The 21,462-nt window shown below is 45.0% G+C and overlaps 1 protein-coding gene across 4 annotated transcripts in view; it reads left to right on the top strand.

Annotated features, from left to right (window-relative positions):
* Window positions 1–21,202, top strand: part of LOC147429882 (TonB-dependent heme receptor A) — a 58,854-nt gene extending 37,652 nt beyond the window's left edge. Inside the window, exon 3 of one of the 4 annotated variants that reach the window (XM_086496074.1) lies at window positions 21,052–21,202. The gene's annotated coding sequence lies outside the window, so the exon portion shown is untranslated. Of the gene's footprint in view, window positions 1–12,613; window positions 12,882–15,781; window positions 16,125–21,051 lie in introns of those variants that run through there. The other 3 variants (XM_086496075.1, XM_086496076.1, XM_086496077.1) reach the window with 3 other exon arrangements.
* The last annotated feature ends 260 nt before the right edge of the window (window positions 21,203–21,462 follow it).

Genomic DNA, 21,462 nt, shown 5'->3' with positions numbered 1-21,462 from the left:
ATGGCCAAGTGATGCGTATGCTCCTCTTCATTCTTTGAGTAGACTATCATGTCGTCAAAGAATGCACCAACAAACTGCTGGTGTGGACGGAAAATTTTGTCCATCATCCTATTGAACGTAGCAAGAGCATTTGTGAGACCAAAGGGCATCACTAAAAATTCGTAAAGGCCAAACGTCGTTCTAAAAGCAGTCTTGTGCACATCCTCTGATCTAATGCGGATCTGATGGTACCCACTCTTTAGATCTATCCTGCTAAACATAGCTGCTCCTTCTAATTTGTCCAGAATATCATCAATTCTAGGTATAGGGAACCTATTCTTGATGGTATTCTTGTTTAGTGCACGATAGTCGATGCACATACGCCATGAGCCATCCTTTTTCTGCACCAACAGCGCTGGAGAACAGAATGGAGATGAACTGGGTTGAATCAGCCCCTTTTCTAAGAGCTCCTGTACTTGGCTCATTATCTCTTTCTGCTGTGCCGCACTAACCCTGTACGGAGGCCTATTTGGTGGGCTACTGCCTGGCACCAAATCTATCGCATGGTCCTCGGGTCTCTCTGGCGGTAATTGAGACGGTAATGAATTGTAAAAACAGTCACGATACTGTTGTTAAAACATTGACCTTTCTTTATCTAACACAGATAAATTTGATTCATCACAATCTGACACTTCACGTGCAAAAACCAAGTACGTAGAAAGACGCTTTTTCATTACAGAAGTAATAGTAGAAGCTGATACAGCGGGAATAGACTCCCCTCTAAGCTTTACATCCAGAATGTGAGTCTTTCCCCTGCTCTGTACAATGATCTTTTTGTTGTAGGCATCCATGATTCCCTGTACACGAAACAACCAAGGAATGCCTAACAACACATCGCATCCATCCAGTGGCATGATGTAAAATTCTTCAACATCTACATAGGACTGGATATGTAGGCGCAACTTTCCGATGATGGGTGTCACAGCCTCTGTATGGCCAGGACATGCCAAATATCCCTCTGCTGTATACCCCATCTCTTCAGGTCTGATTCCCAACTTTGAAGCCAATTCTGGGGAAATGAAGTTGGCTTTGGCACCTGGATCAAAGAAGATAAGCACTGTTTGATCCCTGAGCTTTCCCCATGCTTTGCAAAGCTCACTTGCATCTGAATTTGGCTCGTCGCCCACCATATCTAGCACTAGACCAGCCATGGGCCTCTTTCCTTTCTTGTCCTCCTTGTCTTCAGAATCAGCTGGTCTTTTCTTTTGAGGACAATTCTGAGCAAGGTGGCCAGGCTGCTCACAGATAAAGCATTTGTTCTCTGACCTTGGGACCTTCCTTTGGTCTTCCGACTTGCAAGGAAAAGGTCTTCTCCATTTCTTTGCTGGTCCCTTTGCTGGTTCAGCCGTGGCTTTGCCTTTCCATGCTTTGGCTGGCTCTTGAGTCGCTGTAGGAACCTCATTGAGAGCGTACTTCTTCGCTGAATTTTTCTTGGCCGATCCTTCCTTGACGCTAGTATTGAATTCACAATCTTCTCCCTTGAGCAAACCATTGTCAGTGTTTGCTACCTCGATGAGCTGCGTCAAAGTAGTGACTTTGGTCTTCGTGCAGTACTTTCTCAATCCTTTGGGTAGGCCACAACAATATTTTTCCATCTGTTCTGTCAATGGCACAAACCTGTAGGAAGCTACTGGAAGTAGAGCTTTCCAAAACTTCCGATTGAAGTCATCTAGATTCTTGCAAGTAGCAGCATTAAGCTGGTGCCATTCTCTCATGACATCTACTTCAAAGTCATCAAATAACCATGCTGATGCAAAAATCTGCTTGTAGTAAATCCATGTGGACGGAGCTTGCCCTTGAAGCAATAAAGTTGTCCATCATTGTCCCGCATTCCTTGTCAAGAAGGTGGCTGCCTTGCGGACCTTTGAAGCCTTTGTAAAGTTTCCTCCTGCATAGGCCTTGTCAAACTGCTCGAGGAATGAGAGAGCCTTCTTCCTGTCATCAAACCCTGTAAAGGTCGTGAATGTCACACCATTGCCACCTTCTTTGTACGGAGTTTGCTTCTCCAGCGGCGTTAAGTTGTCATATGGAAGTGACTGAAACATGGAAACACTGTTAGGGTTCATCTGTGTTCCTTGGCCGCTATTAAGTTGACCTGGAGATGCCATATTTGGCTGTTGATTTGTAATTCCAGCCATACCAAAATTTGCATGTGGCATCCCAAATTGGTCCTGAGTGCTTTGAAACCATGGTTGCATGCCCATGACACCATACATGGGGTTAGGCATCATCGTTTGAGCACCCCCGAACACTGTTCCTGGCGTGTAAAACTGATTTCCAGGTGCATGACCAGCCATGCTCTGGAATACTAATCCACCTCCAAAATAGCCAGGGTGTACTGAAGGTGGTGGGAAGATTTGTTGCATAGCTTGTAGATAGCTTTCCTGCCCATTAGAACCAGCTATAGGCTGCTGAAAGGTGGCTGGCTGAACTGGTACAGCTTGAAAGACTGGCATTTCAGCCACCTGTTCTTGCAGCTTAGACACAGGTTTTGGAGACTGCATGGTCTCCGTCAAGTGTACAGGTGTTTCCATTGATTCTGAAGTATGAATCACCTGTGCTTGAGCCTTAACAGGCTTTTGAATATGATGCAGTGACCCAACTTGCTGAGACGGAAGAGGAGGTTGCAGAAAGGCTAGAAACCTCGGGTTCTGCATCACCTGTGTGAACATAGTCACAACAGTAACGAACTGGGTCCTGAATATATCATCATCCGTTTGTGGTGGTCTTGAAGACTCACCCACTTCATGTGTCTGTTGACCCTGTGAAGAGGAAACCTCTTCAGTCACATCATCTGGTCTGTCAGCCATAATTGCAATTCCCTGTGTCTGGTCTATGATCCCCTGTGTCTTCAAACCCAAACTGACCAAGGCTCACTTCTATGGGAAAAAGTGATTTAATCCTGGCGATGGAACCATGAAACCGGCGTGTTTAATCCAAAAAGGGCGGTGAACCTTAGACTTAAAACTTTATTTGCTTTCACCCATTTAATTTGTCGCCCACTTTACCTGTACTTTCAAGACACAACAAAGGGGAAAGGGATACAGGTTGCTAGATTGCACCTGTATGTGAAGACCGACACCAGATTGGCCCCTAAATAGGCGCCCCTCTAAGTATTTCTTTATTCTTTAAAAGAGGGAATAAAAGCTGTGGTTCCCTACAAGCTGCCCCGCACAATCTAGGCTGAATATCATCTGTTCTGGCCCGATTTCGGCAACATAACTGTACTATGACCCTTCATAGTCAGTATCCCCACGCATTAGATGACTTTCCCGACGCATACGGACACTTTGCAAAACCTGGCTAGAATCTGCAGCACGCTGATGTTTTCTGCCCCGAAAATGCGCCAGATCACCTGCACAGCGGTCCCCTCGCGTCCCCAAACCTCCTGGGGGTATTAGGGCTCGTTTAGGGCCGAAACCCTAAACCTGCAAAAATACACAGCAGGCTGTAATTCACTGTTTTGGGCTCCGTTTCGCGTGCCGGTCGCATCCGTAGCAAGTCCTCGAGCTCCCGCACCTGTAGGGCTACTTGCCGTTTGAATCGGACGGGATTTCGCACGTGAAACCTCTCCGAATTCACCTATACCTGTAGAGGATTAGCCGCTAGCTAATCCAGTACCTGTGCAAGAGGCTCTTGCCTCGGCAATCGCGCATGAACCCACATAACTGTACAAGCCCACTAGAGGGGCATAACATACTGCTCATAGGGGAGAGAGAGAGAGCAGTGCGTAGCGTGCAGGGTATCACTTCTGGCACCGCATTGTACATAAGAGGGAAAGGAAGCACTCCATAACTCTCAACCTGTGACAAAGCTGCAAATGAGTCTCCTCTCTTATTTTAGGCGCCCCCTCTCTGGCCAGGAGTAGCAGAATGCTCTCGGAGTGCCACAGGGCACACTTTCCGACTTTGGGCATTCCCGGCTAAAAATATCTCAACTGGTGTATCAGTTGACTTTGCAGCAGAGCAAAAAAATGTTCCTCTTGTCATTCCAGAGCTAATGACGCGAACACATTTTTAGGTCGAAAATAGCAGTTCCCTAAATTTTAGGTGATGCTGCCATTGTATCTTTCTAGGTCATTTGACCCTCTTTGTACACTACATCCACACCAAGAACTGAAATGTAGCCTATGTAGCAAAGGATTCCACTTTGGCTAGTCAATGACCCCACTTTGGCTAACCATAGTCCTTGTCCAACCTTAGTGCTCTCTTGCCCTCATGCCTGGACTCCCTCTGAACAGTTCCACACTAGCTATGCAATGCAGGGTAGTTAGATTTCTAGAGGGGTGTTTCCAAAAAGTGAAAATAAAGAAATAATAAGAAAGAAATCAACAAAAGGATAGATAGTAGTCACATGCTGGTGACACGCATTGCCTCAACAACCTCCTCAAGGACATAGGGAGCTTGTCATGGATTTCACCCACCATTAGTGACGCCTCTCAAATTGTCTCCTTTGTGCTCAACCATCAAAAAATGCGCCATTAGTTCTCAAAGAGGAGCCACTTGTCCTTGCTCAAATATTCAGAGACAAGATTTGCATTCAATTGGCTTATGCTAGGGCGCTTGTCTACATGTGGCGGAGCCTTAAGGGGCCTCTTTCTCAGTGATGACTTCCAGGCCATGCCGGAGTCTACATGAGTAACAGGATTGAAATGCCAAGAATGGGCCGGCGACGCCGCTTGGTGGGAGGAGGTGAAGACTCTTAACGCCATGGTCAAGCCTATTCTGCACCTACTTCGAGTTGTGGATAGCTTGCAGCCATGCATCGGCAAAGTCTTCAAAGCCATGGCACGAGAGAATCCATCTATGGCCAGACACTTTTGGAGGAGCTAGAGGAGGACTTCGAGCTTGAATGCGAGCCTTGCGAGGCCTCATATGTCGCGGACGACCTCGACTACGACGATGATATGGAGATCCAGCAGGCAAGCACCTCCAAAGTTTGATGATCATTGATCACTCTAGAGTCTATCGTCTACTCCTCTAGAGTCTACCTAGCCCTTTGTACTTTTTGTTATCCTTGAGCTTTGTCCTTTTTGAGCCCTTGTGGCATGCACTTTTTCATTTTGTATCCATCGATGTTTTATTATCACATTTGTGCCTATATGACTCATGCTCTTTGGTCTATTTAGTGATTCTCTATGTGTGTGGCGTGTGTGTAGGTCAAAAAATGCCAAAACTCCTCTTTTTTTTTTTTACCGTTCCGACCCCCGTCCCCGTTTTCTAACTTTTGCCGTTCCGTCCCGTCCCCGTTCCCAACGCTGTCCCATGTAACTATGCCAATAAGAAGCTGGTTGCTTAGAACTGTAACATTTCCAAGAATATTCATGCTGAGACTTTTGTTGCTCGCACAAGGTACTTTGTGTTTAGTTGTCTCTGAGAAACCATGCTTTGGGTGAGAAAATTTGAGTTCCGAAGCCTTTGGTTTGAGTGGTTCTTCCTGGTCGACCACTGAAGCTCCAAAAGAAGATGGTAGAGAAGTAGCATTAGTCGTTCGAGAAGTTGTAGGACGATTCCGAGAAGGGTTTTGCGTTTGCATCTGCTCTGAGCGGGTGTTGATGGAAGCAAGGCTTGTCGTGAAAGTCTGTTGTAAAGCTTCCATTTGGGCTTTGAGAAGTTTAAGCATCTACACCTGCTGACCATCTTCTTCTTGGGTTGTCGACATGGCTCTTCCTCAAAGAGAGTACTGAGGAGAAGCTGTCACGGGGATGTGGCAACTGTTAACTACGTCATGAGGACGTGGCAATTGCTAGCTTTAGTTGTTGGTTTCTTTCCAAGGGGTTTTGTTTTATTTTTGAGACCCTCTTCTTGAAGTAGCAAACGGTCGGACATTGCATGGCCAATGTGAACGGTAGTTTCACCCGTAGATGGCTAGTGGTCGGCATTGGAATTCGTATGGTAAGAGGATGTCTAGGCTCAAAGCAAGATCATATAGGTCCCCCCGTCGCACTTAGCAAGTTGGTGGATACTAGGAAGTGAACTCAATTAAGGCGTAAAGTCAAGGTGGGATTACTAACAAAAAGTATCTGACAATTGGGCCACATTGCACTTTTGGATGCGGTCCCAATGAGGATAGATGGTCAGAAGACCAGTGGGAGCCCAACGGAAGCATCTCCTAAAATTTAGGGAACTGCTATTTTGGGCCGTGAAATGTGTTCACGTCATTACCTTCGGTATGACTAGGGGAACATTTTATAACTCTGCCGCGAAGTCAACTGGGCAACCGGTCAGGATATTTTTAAGCGGCGAACCCGAAACGGGCAAATGCTTGTAAATGCGCCAAGTGTCGCTTTTTCATGAACTTTCCCCTTGCAGAAAAATGGGCGCTGATTTTTAAGCTGGGAGAGGCCTCATTTCAGCTTTTGTCTCACAGGTTAAGAGCTATGGAGTGCTTCCTTTCCCTCTCATGTACATTGTGGTGCTAGGAGTGATGCCCTGCACTCTACACACTGCTCTCTCTCCCCTACGTGCAGTTATGTGATGCCCCACAAGAGGGCTCCTCATTTGATTGATGTACAACTGTGTGGGTTCATGCTTTTGTGCTGAGGCAAGAGCCTCCTTGAGCAGGAACGGGGGTAGCTAGCTGCTACTCCAAAGCAGGCACTGGTGAGGGTCATAACCTCACCATACAGGTGCAAAATCAGCGCTGTGTATGCGCTGTAATTTTACTGTTTTTCAGCCATACGGACGCGAGAACCTTTGGGAATCGTGCCCCACTGGCAGAGGACATTTAGGGGACTGTTTGGGGCTGAAAACAGGGAAAAAACCAGTAAATACAGTGTGCTGAATTTACTGTTTTTGGGCAGGAATCAGAGGGTATACGCCAGTAGAAGCGAGTTCCAGTAGGGGAATTGGTTTCGCGCAAGTTTTGGGGCTGTTATGTCGCCGAAATTTGGCCAAAATAGGCGGTATCTAGTGGGATACAGTCAAAGGATTCCCAGGACTCTTCTTTGTACTTTACCCTCCTAAAGAATATAGAAATACCGAAAGGGGCGCCAATTTTGGGGCCTACAGGTTGTCGGCGTCTGCTCGGAGCATTCTAGCTTTTGAGTCGTGTGTGTGATTAAGTGTTAATTCCCGTTACAGGTCTCCTTTGCGAAGTGCTCTGTGTGTGTGTCTAAAGTAAAGAATTTCGGGTGAAAGCCAACGCCTACCGCCCCACGGGCCGGTTTCATGGTTCCATCGCCGGGACATCAATCACTTTTTCCTTAAAGAGTGAGCCTGGATTGTTTAGGGTAAAGACACAGAGTGCAGAACGCGGGGATTACACTATGGCCGACAAGGGGAAGGGAATTATGGAAGAGGGTTCCTCTTCAAAGGACAGGCAGGAGATTCTTATGGTTTTTGAGATTGGCGAGAGCTCACGGCCACGTTAGTCTGTACCTCCTGTCAACGTGAATGTCCCTCCCGTAGTACAGGGCTTTATGATTGGGCAACTTCAGGATGATGCGTTCAAGACTCAGTTAGTTGCCGCGGTGAATGTCTTTTCGCAGCTGGTGCAGAATCCGAGGTTTATGGAATTCTTGCAAGCGCCACTAGTGCAACAGCAAATTAGGCAACCTACGCCGCGTGCGGAGCTTGTTTATGCTCAAGCCCAGGTACTTCATGTGGCGCAGGAGGAAAGGTAAGACTCGCATGTTGCGGAGTCGGGGGCTCCAAAGCAGGTTCCTCCCGTGCATGAACAGGTGGCTAGAACGCCTATTCCACAGGTTATGCCAGTTCAGCCCGCCACCTTTCAGAGCCAGCATGCTGTCTTGAATGGACAGGGAGCTGGATACCAGGCAATGCACTCAGTTTTTCCACCACCCACGGTACATCTTGGGTATTTCGGGGGTGGATCAGTGTTCCAAAGTATGGCTGGTTATGCGCCTGGAAGTCAGCCGTACATGCCAGGAACAGTGTTCGGGGGTATGCAAGGCATCATGCCAAACCCCATGTATGGTAGTATCGGCATGCAGCAAGGTTTCCACTGCAAGCAGGGCCAGTTTGGGGTGCCACAGGGTCATTTTGGCATGGCTGGTTTTTCTGGACAGTAGCCAGATATCGCACCTCTGACGCAAAATGTGAATGGCCAAGATGTGCTGATCATGCCTACTACAGTGCCCATGTTGCAGACCATTCCGTATGACAACTTGGGGGCACTAGAGAAGCCGAAGGCTTACAAAGAAGGTGGTGCAGCGGTAAAGTTCAGTACCTTTAGTGGTTTTGAGGATAAGACAAAGGCCCTCACTTTCCTCCAGTAGTTTGATACAGCTTATGCGGGAGGGAATTTTACTGAGGCCTCGAAGGTCACGAAAGCTGCCACTTTCTTAAAGGACAATGCGCTTACATGGTGGACGACATTGTTAATGCAAGGACAGGCACCCGCCACTTGGGTTTACTTCAAGAAAATGTTTGCATCTGCTTGGCTATCAAATGAATTTGAAGCCGACGTCCTGACAGATTGGCACCAGCTTACTTCAGCTTCGTGCAAGAGCTTGTTGGAGTACAATAGAAGCTTTTGTAAAGCGTTACTCTCAGTGACCTCCTACAGATTTGTGCCACTGACGGAGTAGATAGAAAAGTACTGTTGTGGGCTGCCTAAAGGGCTTCGCAATTACTGTACAAAGAACATAGTAGCTACCCTTACTCAGCTTATGGAAGTTGCGAACACTGGTCTTGCCTTGTTGAAAGGAGAGGACAGTGGATTTCCGAGCAGTGACAAAGGAGGGTAGCAAAAGAAAAATTCAGCGAAGAAGCCCTTTGTGAAAACGGCTGCTGATGCGTCACAGGGGTCAGAAAAGGCCACCAAAGACAAGGATTCAGCCGGGACTTCTGGAGCGCAGGCAAAGAAACAGAAAAGGAAGCCTTTTGTGTGCAAGTCGCCTGAGGAAAAGAAGGTCCTAATGGCTGAGAACAAATGCTTTATATGCGAGCAGCCTGGTCACTTTTCTATCAATTGTCCACAAAGGAAAAGGCTAGCTGACTCAGAGGATAAAGAAGACCAGAAAGGCAAGAAGCCAAAACCCACGGTAGGTTTAGTGCCAGACATGGTGGGTGACAAGCCCATCACAAATGCCAGTGAGTTATGCAGGGCATGGGGTAATGTTAGGGATCAGACGGCACTCATCTTCTTTGATCCAAGTGCCAAAGCCAACTTTATCTCACCAGAGTTAGCTATGAAGCTGGGCATCAGAGTTGAAGAGATGGCCTTTCTTGCGGATACATGCGATGATAAAAGAGTGCTGATAGCACAAGATTATCAGTGGCGTGTATTTATGGTATGCAATCGAGAACGTTTGCGATTTCAAGAGGGGGGTATGTCACGGGGACGTGGCAACTGTTAACTATGTCACGAGAACGTGGCAACTGCTAACTTTAGTTGTTGGTTTCTTTCCAAGGGGTTTTGTTTTATTTTTGAGACCCTCTTCTTGAAGTAGCAAACGGTCGGACATTGCATGGCCAGTGTGAACAGTAGTTTCACCCGCAGATGGGTAGTGGTCGGCATTGGAATTCGTATGGTAAGAGGATGTCTAGGCTCAGAGCAAGATCATATAGGTCCCCCCGTCGTACTTAGCAAGTTGGTGGATACTAGGAAGTGAACTCAATTAAGGCGTAAAGTCAAGGTGGGATTACCAACAAAAAGTATCCGATAGTTGGGCCACATTGCACTTTTGGATGCGGTCCCAATGAGGATAGATGGTCAGAAGACCAGTGGGAGCCCAACGGAAGCATCTCCTAAAATTTAGGGAACTGCTACTTTGGGCCGTGAAATGTGTTCGCGTCATTACCTCCGGTATGACTAGGGGAACATTTTATAACTCTGCTGCGAAGTCAACTGGGCAACCGGTCAGGATATTTTTAAGCGGCGAACCCAAAACGGACAAATGCTTGTAAATGCGCCAAGTGTCGATTTTTCATGAACTTTCCCCTTGCAGAAAAATGGGCGCTGATTTTTAAGCTGGGAGAGGCCTCATTTCAACTTTTGTCACAGGTTAAGAGCTATGGAGTGCTTCCTTTCCCTCTCATGTACAGTGTGGTGCTAGGAGTGATGCCCTGCACACTACACACTGTTCTCTCTCTCCCCTACGTGCAGTTATGTGATGCCCCACAAGAGGGCTCCTCATTTGACTGATGTACAGCTGTGTGGGTTCATGCTTTTGTGCTGAGGCAAGAGCCTCCTTGAGCAGGAACAGGGGTAGCTAGCTGCTACTCCAAAGCAGGCAGCACTGGTGAGGGTCATAACCTCACCATACAGGTGCAAAATCAGCGCTGTGTATGCGCTGTAATTTTACTGTTTTTCAGCCATACGGACGAATTAGGGGACTATTTGGGGCTGAAAACAAGGCAAGAACCAGTAAATACAGCGTGCTGAATTTACTGTTTTTTTGGGCAGGAATCAGAGGGTATACACCAGTAGAATCGAGTTCCTGCAGGGGAATTGGTTTCGCGCAAGTTTAGGGGTTGTTATGCTGTTGAAATTTGGCCAAAACAGGCGGTATCTAGTGAGATACAGTCAAAGGATTCCCAGGACTCTTCTTTGTACTTTACCCTCCATGAAGAAATATCGAAAGGGGCGCCAATTTTGGGGCCTACAGGTTGTTGGCGTCTGCTCGAAGCATTCTAGCTTCCGAGCCGTGTGTGTGATTAAGTGTTAATTCCCGTTACAGGTCTCCTTTGCAAAGTGCTCTGTGTATGTGTCTAAAGTAAAGAATTTCGGGTGAAAGCCAACGCCTACCATCCCACGGGCCGGTTTCAGAAGCTTAGAGAGAGTACCGAGGAGAAGCTGGGAAAACACATGGAAAAATAACGGGGAAATCTGATGCCGAAGACTTGGCAAGCTTTGCTAGGAGGTCGCAATCCAGGTCCGATGCCTCGAGATCCTCGACCTCGTCGACAGGAGGTGTCTGCTCTGGAGTTGGCGACAAAGGTGTGTAATCCGAGATGAGGATCTCGCTGTGAACTCACACCAGGGGTTAAAGCGAAATAATATTGTTGATGACGTCAACCCCGCACTCAATAAGGGAATAAGCCAGGTGAGGTAGCGGCTCAAAATGAACTCGAAGTGCGGCAATTGAATGGGCTCGCAAGTCAGGTATATGTGCCACACCACCCAGTCTGGAATTGTGTCGCATGGCGATGGGTGATGTAGAGCAAGTGCTCTTGCCGTACCGGCCCAACCTGGGGCACCGGAACGGGTACTAGTGCAGGATTATGGGCCGGTTTTGGAACAGGTACAACGGTTGGGAAATGTACCTTCTTTGGCATCCCTTGTACTTTTAAATATGTGAGCATGCCTTATAACTCAGAGCATCTGGATGCAGAGTCTTAGTGTGAGCGCCTGCCCGCACTCTTGTACTTTGAACTCATATTAATACAAAAAGAAATACCGAAAGGGGCGCCAGTCTTTGGGGCCAATATCTCTAGGCACGGAACTCCGTCGGGCCAGTGTCGAATAAATTTTGAACTGTGAACTGTTTTGAAGTGGTTGTTTGGTGCTGTCACGGTAGATTCTTGACTTGGAGTGTCCAAGTCTGTTACAGAATCATGAGCAACAAACGCTGCAACATGAAGCTTCCAAAGGATCATCAGCCATATTAAGATGGGCTTACTTAGTGGCACATATATCCGATCCTAGTAGAGTACTCGGTCATGAACGCTGCGATGTTGGACAAGTTTCCCCTCTCGAGCCATGCCCTACATTTAAGTCTTTCTTGTCTGATGGTGGTAAAGTTGAAGATTTATTGATCCTTTCCTTGTGTAAGAGGATCCTTCAGAGGTCTAAGAGGCAACAGCTCCCTCGACCTCCCCCTTCTCAACTGGAAGCCTTAATACCCGTTGAGAAATCTGAAGATTCGAGCGATTCCCAATCTTGTGTGACAACAAACAAGGACATAACCCCTTCTTTGGTCGTGATCCAAGCAGAAAAAGTCGCCTCGTCACCGCCCTTGCAGAACAAAGTCTTTGTTTCTGAACAGATACCAAATGCAGTGATGAATGACAATTTTTCAAACTTGAAGACTCCAGTCCTTGCCTTCAGTGGTGCAAAGGATACATCAGATGTAGACTCTTGTAGCATGACTTTAGTCACTACAATTGAATCTTTGGACACAACTTGTTCTATTGATAAACCTTTACAGATGGATATACCTTCAAGTACTACTCAGTCACAGTCTACGACATCCCTTCATAGGAGAATTTTATTGTTCAGACAAACCAATGGAATACCTTGCAGATTTCCAACCAACGGTCATCACTCAACATAAAACTCAAGTCATTTTACCAATAATTTCACTCGAAGCAGATAAAGATTCAATCTTTTCTTGGACAAAGCTCGAAGTTACAAATGACTTTGACAAAGGCACTAATCAAGTTGTAGATATGATATGTTTTCAATTTGGCAAAATGGTTATGGTAAAAAATAGTGCCATGACGTGGGACTTAACAGAAAAAGCTTTGGATGCAGAAGCACTACAAAAATATGTTTCCTTCTCCCAAAGTTTCTACAACTACCCTGGGTTTTATTTTATGGGAGGGAATGTCACGATTGTGACGTATTCTTCGTCTTGGTATTACCTTCTTGCTTGATTCTTTTGCAGATACGAAGACGCACGAGATCGAGACCCCTGATTCTCCAAAGGATGCGTCTCTTCGTCCAAGAGTTGCACCTGTTCGGCGAATAGCCATGCCTCTTCAGCGAATGGCTGCACTTTTACGCCGAAGGGTCACAGACTCTACAGCAGAGGGACACGACTTTTGGCCTAGAGTCATTTCTTTTGACCTATGGTCATGTCTCTTCAGTTTCTATTTAAGAGCGCCCTTGTAACACATTTATGGAATTCAATCAATCAAACACAGAGTCTTCCGAGTCTTGTCTCTAAGTTCAATTCAAGTTTCTTAATTCTTAATCATGAGTTTAAGTACTTAATTAAGGATTAGTAATTAGAATCCTTACAGAAAACCTTAGCTCCATTGAGTCTATCAAGGATATACTCAATGCTAGGCATCAGGAACTTGTTCTTGTCTGTCATCTTGTTGAGTGCTCTATAATCTACACATAAACGAGAAGACGCATCTTTCTTGCGGACAAACAAATTAGGAGCAGCAAATGGACTTACACTAGGGCGTATGAATCCCTTGGCCACTAACTCAGTGAGTTGCCGCTCTAACTCTTCTTCTTGAGACTTGTTCAAGCGGTAGGGAGCCTTGCTGACGGGCTGGGCTCCTTCCATGAGCTCAATGCAATGATCCTCTGGACGCTCGGGAGGGAGATGGGGTGGAAGATCAACCTGCAAGAAGAGATGCTCATACTTAAACAAACCTGAATACTGTTCAAGAGTCTTGAGGTCTTGAGTCACTGGAGTGGCATATATGAATGCCGCTTGAGTGCCTCGTTGTAGCTCACGCTTAGCCTGCACATGGGAGATTAGAGGTAAAGAATGGAGGCCCTACTCATCGTGAATGACCACGGGAGAGGCACCTTCCGATGAGAGAGTGAGCGTGTTTTCTTTCCAACTAATTTGTGGATCGTGCTCACGAAACCAGTCAATGCCGAGAATCAAATCACATCGAGTGAGAGGGGAAACAACAAACCTATGTCGGTTCTATTCAGCAGCATGGCATTTTGATCCCAAGACAGGCTATGTATGTTACGATGCGGATGGTGGATGCATTGATGGGCTTCCTTTCCATATATGCCCCGACTACGGCACATGCTAGATCATCTTTTTGGGTGCAGTTGATTGATGCAGTACAGTACCAGTGGTTGATTCTTGGGTTGTTGGAGGGGACTTCAACATCATTGGGTCTGCTCAGGACTTTCAGTCAGCAGAATCCAGATCAGCCTCCAGTGCTCACTTCGATTGTGGCTTCAGAGCAGAGTGCTTGGGAGTGATTTTTGATGCATACTCATGCCGTTGATGCCTGGCATATACGATCCTTTGCATGACCCCAAGTTCATTGTGTTTCTCTCAGGGTTCTCGGAGACAGAGTGCCAGATTACAGGAGAGATAGATTTTATTTTGGGCAGTGGGTTGCTTTCCGAGGAGGATCTACATGCATTTGGGGCGGCACTACTATGTCTGATCACCATCCTACGTCTCTCTTCATTGCTTTTGCGAGGTCTTCAGGGGAGCGTAGGGGATGTCGGATTTCGGAGAGAGTCCTGACTCAGGGAGACATGTGTGAGGAGATAGAGCGGATATGACGTGCTGATCCCCATTCTCAGCGCTCTCAGATGGAGGACTCTCAGTCGAATTTTCTTGCTGATTTTATCCGACAGTCCAGTGCTTTATGCAGAGAGGACTTTGACATCGCGCAGAGAGCTCTAGCAGAGACAACGATCTTTATTGGCTCCTCTGACCTCTACCTAGAGATTATTACTGGCTTACCCTGGAGACCCCTTCTTGGCAGGACGCCAAGGAGAGGTTTTGGAGGAGATTCGTATCATCCAAGAGAGGAGAGGAGAATTTTTGAGCCATTCCAAGGCTGCACGGTGGATCACCTTGGGTGACAGGATCAACACTACATTTTTTGCCATTCACAGAGAGTGACTTCCGGGGACTACATTACGTGCGATTTTACCTTCAGACTCACCCTGATGCTGTTATGCTGATTGCTACTGCTTATGACCATGATCTGTTGCCACATGGGCAGCGAGGCAGACAGTGTGGTCACATACTAGACGGATTGCCACGGAAGACATGAATCAGACTTTGATGATGCCTTTTGCTGTAGAGGAGCTTCAGAAAGCTATAGCTGATTTGGATCCTGCTTCTTTCTTGCCCTGGGGATGATGGACTCACTCACCAGTTTTTGGAGATGCAGTGTACGGGCCTTTACTACAGGGATGTCAGCAGATTTTCTCTTCAGGGCGGATGTCTCCTTCCTTATGCACAGGCTTGATATCTTCTATACCAAAGGGAGGTGATTGTACTCAGCTGAGACAGTGGAGGTCAATTACTCTTCTCCCCACGGTATATAAGATACTTGCCAAGATGATAGCAGCACGTCTCCGTCCTTTCCCCCCTAATTTGATTCATGGATTTCGGACAGCTTTTATCAAAGATGGATGTATCTTGGATAATATTTTTCTTTATGACCAGGTTGTGAGTGGGCACGAGTGTTGCGCACTCAATTGGCATTGCTTTTTCTTGATTTTGAAAAAGTGTATGACAGAGTGGACTGGGATTTTTGGAGGGGACTCTTATGCATATGGGGTTTCCTTCAGCTTGGATTAGTGGTGTTTCGGCTCTGTACAAATCAACAAGGAGTGTTGTTACCATTGGTGGTTTCATTGGTGATTATTTTCCAATCTCACGTTCAGTCAGGCAGGGTTGTCCGCTTGCTGTATACTTGCATCTCTTGTGGGGGAAGTTTTTACGGACTATAAACCCGCAATACCAAGGACCAAGTACCGGTAATACCCTTGAGTATCTCAGTAGTACCAAGCATCTGCATCAAGTACCCATTAGCATCTCATCATCTCAAATTTAGCATCATTGTATCAACATTGTGCAAGTAATAAAGCAAGTACGTACTTTGGCAACAAAGCGAGGGGGCCCTTGAGGGTGGTTGAGACCCGACATCCCTTTGTGTGTGTGTGTGCGTCGCTCTCTTGTGTCTCTCTCTTTCATTCAGTTCAGTCCAATCCAGTTCTTTCAAGTGAAGTAAAGTAACCTTGTGTTTGTGCGGAGTACTAGATCTGGGCTAAATTCTTTAACACTTCCGTGCACCTGACACTTGTCCATCCAAAATTCCTGAAACAGATAGACTTTGATTATGATGCAGAGGGATGAGAAATTGAAGCCGAGTTAGCCATCGGTCAAACCTAGAAGGTGGTACCTCTCATCGGTACGGTTCCTCTGACCATACAAGGATACCATGGAAAAGCTGATTTCCACATCATGAAGTTAGGAAATTGCGACGTTCTTTTGGGCATGCGTTGGCACAATAAGAATGACGCGACTCTCTAGATCCAAAACCGTATCATTACATTTATGTAGAAGGACAAGCCAATCGTCCTCAAAGTACTGATTTAAATACTTTGAACTTTGTTTGAGAAAGTACTGCTTGAAATTTGTTTGAAATGGATGGTATCGGTTTTTAACGTGTCTTGGTGTTGATTTTAATTGTTTGACTCTTGTTTTAATATTGGTTTCGTGTTTGGTTGTATCGGTCCTTTGAGCTCATGGTCGGACCTTTCTAGGTTATTTGCGGGGGAAGAAACAAGGTAGTCGTTGAGTAGCTTCGTATCGTAAACCGTCTGTCTTGGGGGAGTGCTTAGCCGTGGTGCTCGGTGTCTTTGTAACATGCATGTGAGCATTGTTATGTGCCAACCTCTGAATATTCCTAGTTGGGTGAGATTGCTTGGGTATGTAATTTTAGTGCACTGAGACACGCGGTACAGATCAGCGCGGTATGGGTGTGATGGCTAATTTTGCTACGCCGGAATATCAAGAGCTCTGATCTGGAATGAGAAAGTAATCGTCCCTCGGAATGACCATCGGAAATTTTTGAGCTAACTTGAGTTGTCTTGCAGATCGCAGACGATCACTCTTCTTTCAAGAAGGGGGGATGTCACAAACGGCTGACGTGTCAAGCCACTGAAGACCTGAGCCCACTTGCTGGTCTTGGCCGAGGGGCATAAAACCTAAAAGCGGAAGCAGTTTTACCAACTTATTCTCAAAAGGACTTCCTAATCACCTTATGAGGTTCCCGTCCGATGGGGCCTATATTTAAGTAAATCAGGACCCACTCTCTCTCTCTCTCTCTCTCTGTCCCCCCCCCCCCCTCTCTCTCTCTCTCTCTCACACACACACACACACACACACACACACACACACACACACAAGATGCTTAAAAACGTTATGATGTGGTAATTGTACGGATGTTCGTGATTTGTGTTGATGTGGCAACTTGTACGGGCTTCCTCGAAGTGCGTTGCAACATGTTGACGTGGTGGGTGTATGAATATCCGCTTTTTTAGCTACTGTCAGCTTTTGAGGACCAAATGCCTTTACGCTTGTAGCTTTTTTTGTAACAGCTTTTGAGAGGCCTAGGGTCTTTAAATTGAAGGGTGGGCTATCTTCTCTGACTACCTTGTAGGAGTAGGAGCAAAGCAAAGAACAACCGCGCCCCCACTTGTATACCGAGTTTAAGCGATATAAAAAAATTTCGAAAGGGGTGCCACGGTTTGGGGCTAGTGCTCTTTTGGGGTGGAACTCTGCCACTCCTTGTCTCGTGTGTTGTGCACTCTCTCTCTCAGTTCAATTGTTGTGAAGTGTTAAAACTTGTCTCGTCTGCTCTTTTCCGTTGGCACGTGGTGCCTCCACCAATTACACGTTCAGATGCGGATTACCCCCCATCCAAACTGGCCTCAAAGATTTCTTGCTTGATTGTTGCAACAACATCGATCGTCTCTCATTGACCCCATGAGGATTGTCTCATGGAATATCCAGGGCCTTGGAGGTCCTTAGTTTGTGCGTCAAGGGGGTTGTTTGAGATAGGAGCTCCAGAGATGCCTTGTGGGTGGACCCATTTATATGCTTATGCTATAGGAGCATCATTTGTGTGAGAGCCGCATTCAGGGTCGTGGACATGTTTTGCGATGTAGATATGAGACATTTTGGTTAGCCGCTTTTAGGGTTGTGGACATGTTTTGCATGTAGATATGAGACATTTTGGTTAGCGGCTTTTGGGCTTGGACCTATTTAAGGAGGTGTATGTATGACTGTTGCGGACTCATGGTAGCAGGCCATTGTGGTGTCAGGTGCAACGGAATTGGAACGGTGAAGATCTAGTTTTACACTTCCACAATCCTTACTTCTTTCCTTGCGTTAGCGATTTTTTTAGCTTGAATGAGGGCACCCGATGGGGTCCTAATTAGCCCTCTCAAGGGCCCTCCACATTGTTGTCGTTGTGGTATTTTCTTTAGATTGCGTAAATGGAAAGTACACACAATGCAATACCTCAAGTGCAAACTCTATTTACTTGAATGATGATTGTCGTTGCGGTAACTCCTCAAGACGAGGCACGTCCGGGGTTGATTTGATGCACCTTTGGATCCTTCTCGATGTGGATTGTGGATGGTCACCAAGGGGTTGATTTGCACCCCCGATGTAAGAGGAATGAAGTGTTGAAAACGTAGATTTGGACGATGTTGATGATGGACAACAATGGAGCACTCGATGCCGGCAAGGGAATGGCTAAGTGGAGGCTCGATGGGTTGCAGAAGTATCGGACCGCAACGGGAACACGCGAGGACAGTTTCCGAGCCGGTTGAAAACTGAAAACACTGGTTGATCGATCTCTTGCTAACTTGTAGTGCTAGGGCTCTAAAAACCAAAAACGTTGGCAGGTAGGGCTGAGATTTGCAGGCGATAAGGCTGAAAATCCAAAACGCTAGGCTAATTTGGAGTACAAACACTGAAGCTCCTTTGCCTTGCTAGCGCTAGTGCATCTGCCAATATGAGATCTCTTGCTAGGCTGAGAGTTCCCTTTATAGGGCTTAAAATTGGGTTATAAACTTGAAAACCCTAGAAAATGAGTCTTGAACTTAGAACCTGTTTTTAAAGAGGGAACGACGATCTACCATTTTGATCGTATTGACTAAGAGAGGTGTGTGTGTGTGTGTGTGTGTGTGTGTGTATATATATATATATATATATATATATGTATGTATGTTAGACATGGAAGCTCCACCTTTCGATACTTCTTCTTTTAATATAGATAGATAAGTCATAGAGTACAACTCCTAGGGAGTCTCAAGGCGAGTCCACTTTGCAACTATGCACTGCTAGAGAGAACCTGCAAGGCACACTTATAAAGGCAATGAGCCCAAAAGCAAAAGCTATATAGTCTAGCACCCAAAAGAATCACTACTAAACATAGATAACCAAAAATCTCTACAAGTCAATGCTTTAATAACTGATCGTCGCGAACCCTCGTTCGTATGGTGCTACCATGCAGCACCTGTACATCATGCTACAATTTAGGGTGCATTTTTCACTGGCTTTCACGTGCAACCACGCCAACAATCTGGTTCTCTTTGTTGGGAGTGTGTTTCCATGTAATCTTTTTGTGACATACCCTCGTAAGAGGAGTAATCGTCCTCGATTATGCCTGGAAAACAAATAGTAAATGCAAAACCATCATAGTGGACATTGACTTGTAATTTGACCACCAGCACATAGGATGTTGGTTACCAGTCAAACACAATCACATTCACAACATTAATCCCTTCATTTTCTTTTCCTTGTGTGCTAGGACCTGCTTAGGTATAAGATCTCCTCAATTTCTTCTACCTCTAGTTGCTCCTATGGCTCAACAACTCTCGCCTCTTCAAGCATATCCAAAACAGGAACATTTGAAGACATGCAAACCAAGACCACATAATATCCCAAGAGAATGGGTTGCGTGCAGCACGTTGAATGCAGGGTGTTGCAAGAAACACTCGGAGAAATTGAGCTGTGCTAACCAGCTAGCCAACGCTTTGACGTGGCTCTCTTGGAAGAGACCAAGGGGTGGGTCTCGGGCTATCACATGTAAGCCTCAAGAAGAAATTCACGATCTTGCATCTTTCTTCCACAATCCCTACACAGCATGATGGGTTTGCACAAACATAGAGTAGCTGCTTGATTTTGAAACATGTAGATCAGGGCTAGTAAATGGGTGCAACAACGTAAAGATTCAAGTAGTGCAAAACAGGCTCGAAAGGTGATCGCGAGAGCAAGTACTGAAAAGAGCTATGGTTGAAACACGAAAGGCTTCAGCAAGGATGCGAGGGATGAGGGTTTGCCTTGTTGGAAAAACAAGGGTTCCAATAGCTAGCACTTCATGATCAAGGGCCTCTTGATGATGGTAATTACGATTGGTGCGCAGAGATAAATGCCAACGGACTTGTGCAAACAGAGGTAGAGCAGCAATACAAGACAGGGATTGTCGAAACAGTATTGCTTGGCTTGCTTCTTTTAGCTAATTGAGATTGAGATCTAAGGTGAACAGCATGGCTCTATGTTAACAAAAGCAACAAAATATTTAGACAAGAAAGTTTCCCTAACAACCTGAAATGCTCGTCGTCTCCACCAATGTGAATTGCACGAGAAGCTAGCCCAAACTGAGTGTGTCTATCTCCTTAGCAAGCACCTCCTTATATTGAGATCTAGGTAGTTAAAACCATCATCTGTCCTCCCACATGCCAAGGGACATACATACCACAATATTGTGGCCAAAATTCTATATTTTTACAGTAACTTAAAAGGAAAAATTAGCAAAATAACTTAGAAACTCATGAGAGAATTAGATATTTAGAGTAGATAATTATAATGGCCAAAATTCTTTGTTTTTGATAGTAAATTAAAGAGAAAATTGTTCAAGTCACTATTAGAAAGCTAATATAAAAATATCTTAATTATATATAAAGTTTAAGTAATTATTAAGGCCAAAATTCTTTTTTTGATGGTAAATTTGAAATAGCACATTAGCAAAATAGCTTTAAAACTAGTGAGATAATGTTAGAGTTGAAACACACTATTAGAAGGCTAAAATAAAAATATTTTAATCAAATATTTAGTTTAGATAATTATTAGGTCTAAAATTGCTTGATTTGATAACAAATTAAAGACAAATTTAATTCGCAAATTAGAATATTAAACAATAAAAATCAAGTCTAAAATAGGATATTAAGAATCCATGATAAAAATATTAAAGCAAAAATTACTATATATAGAACGTTAATCAAATAAAAGACTTACATTCTTGAATTATTTGGATAAATATACGATTATATAACAGTCCTAAGTGGATCTTCAATCTTCAAAATTTTGCATTTGGTGTAAATTCTTTAAGTTTTAACATTGCATCTACCATATAATAATAAATACCTTAAAAATTAGAAAACTGACTTAAATATAAAAGATTAACTTTCAAAAAACAATGTGCACTTGATTGAGAAATTAGGAAAGAAATGGTTTGAACAATTTCCTTAAGACAACTTGTTTCAAGACCACCTCTGATTCCTTGATATTTTTCTCTTCAGGTGAAGAGTGATGCTGGCTATTTGGCCACTGTTAAATTACCCACCCCTATGGACGAAGAGTCTCTACTCCATTCATGCTTGCGTTTCTATATATGTTCCTAGGAGAGCTTCTCGATTGTATGAGCAATTGGTTAAGGTATATGTATGCTCAAACTTTTTGGGGTGATGTCTTCTGCTACCCTGGTTTTCAAATAAAGAGATGGATGTCATTTTCACCTCTGTATAGGTGATGTTGAGACAAGAATGATTTCTTTTATTGATAGTACCTTGTCTTAAGTGTAAATATGTCTGTTTGGTGAAGAATGTTCATAATACTATTTTCAAAGGTTATTTCAAAGAAATTCTATTATGGAAATGCTAAAAGCATCATTATTTTACGTGTCAAAAGAATATGGTAGTACTTAGAAAATT

The sequence above is a fragment of the Adiantum capillus-veneris genome, chromosome 22 (genome assembly GCF_014529385.1).
Source record: "Adiantum capillus-veneris isolate H3 chromosome 22, ASM1452938v2, whole genome shotgun sequence".
Taxonomy (NCBI): domain Eukaryota; kingdom Viridiplantae; phylum Streptophyta; class Polypodiopsida; order Polypodiales; family Pteridaceae; genus Adiantum; species Adiantum capillus-veneris.
The sequence above is the reverse complement of the archived record's forward strand: the minus strand, read 5'-3'. Positions and strand labels throughout refer to the sequence as shown.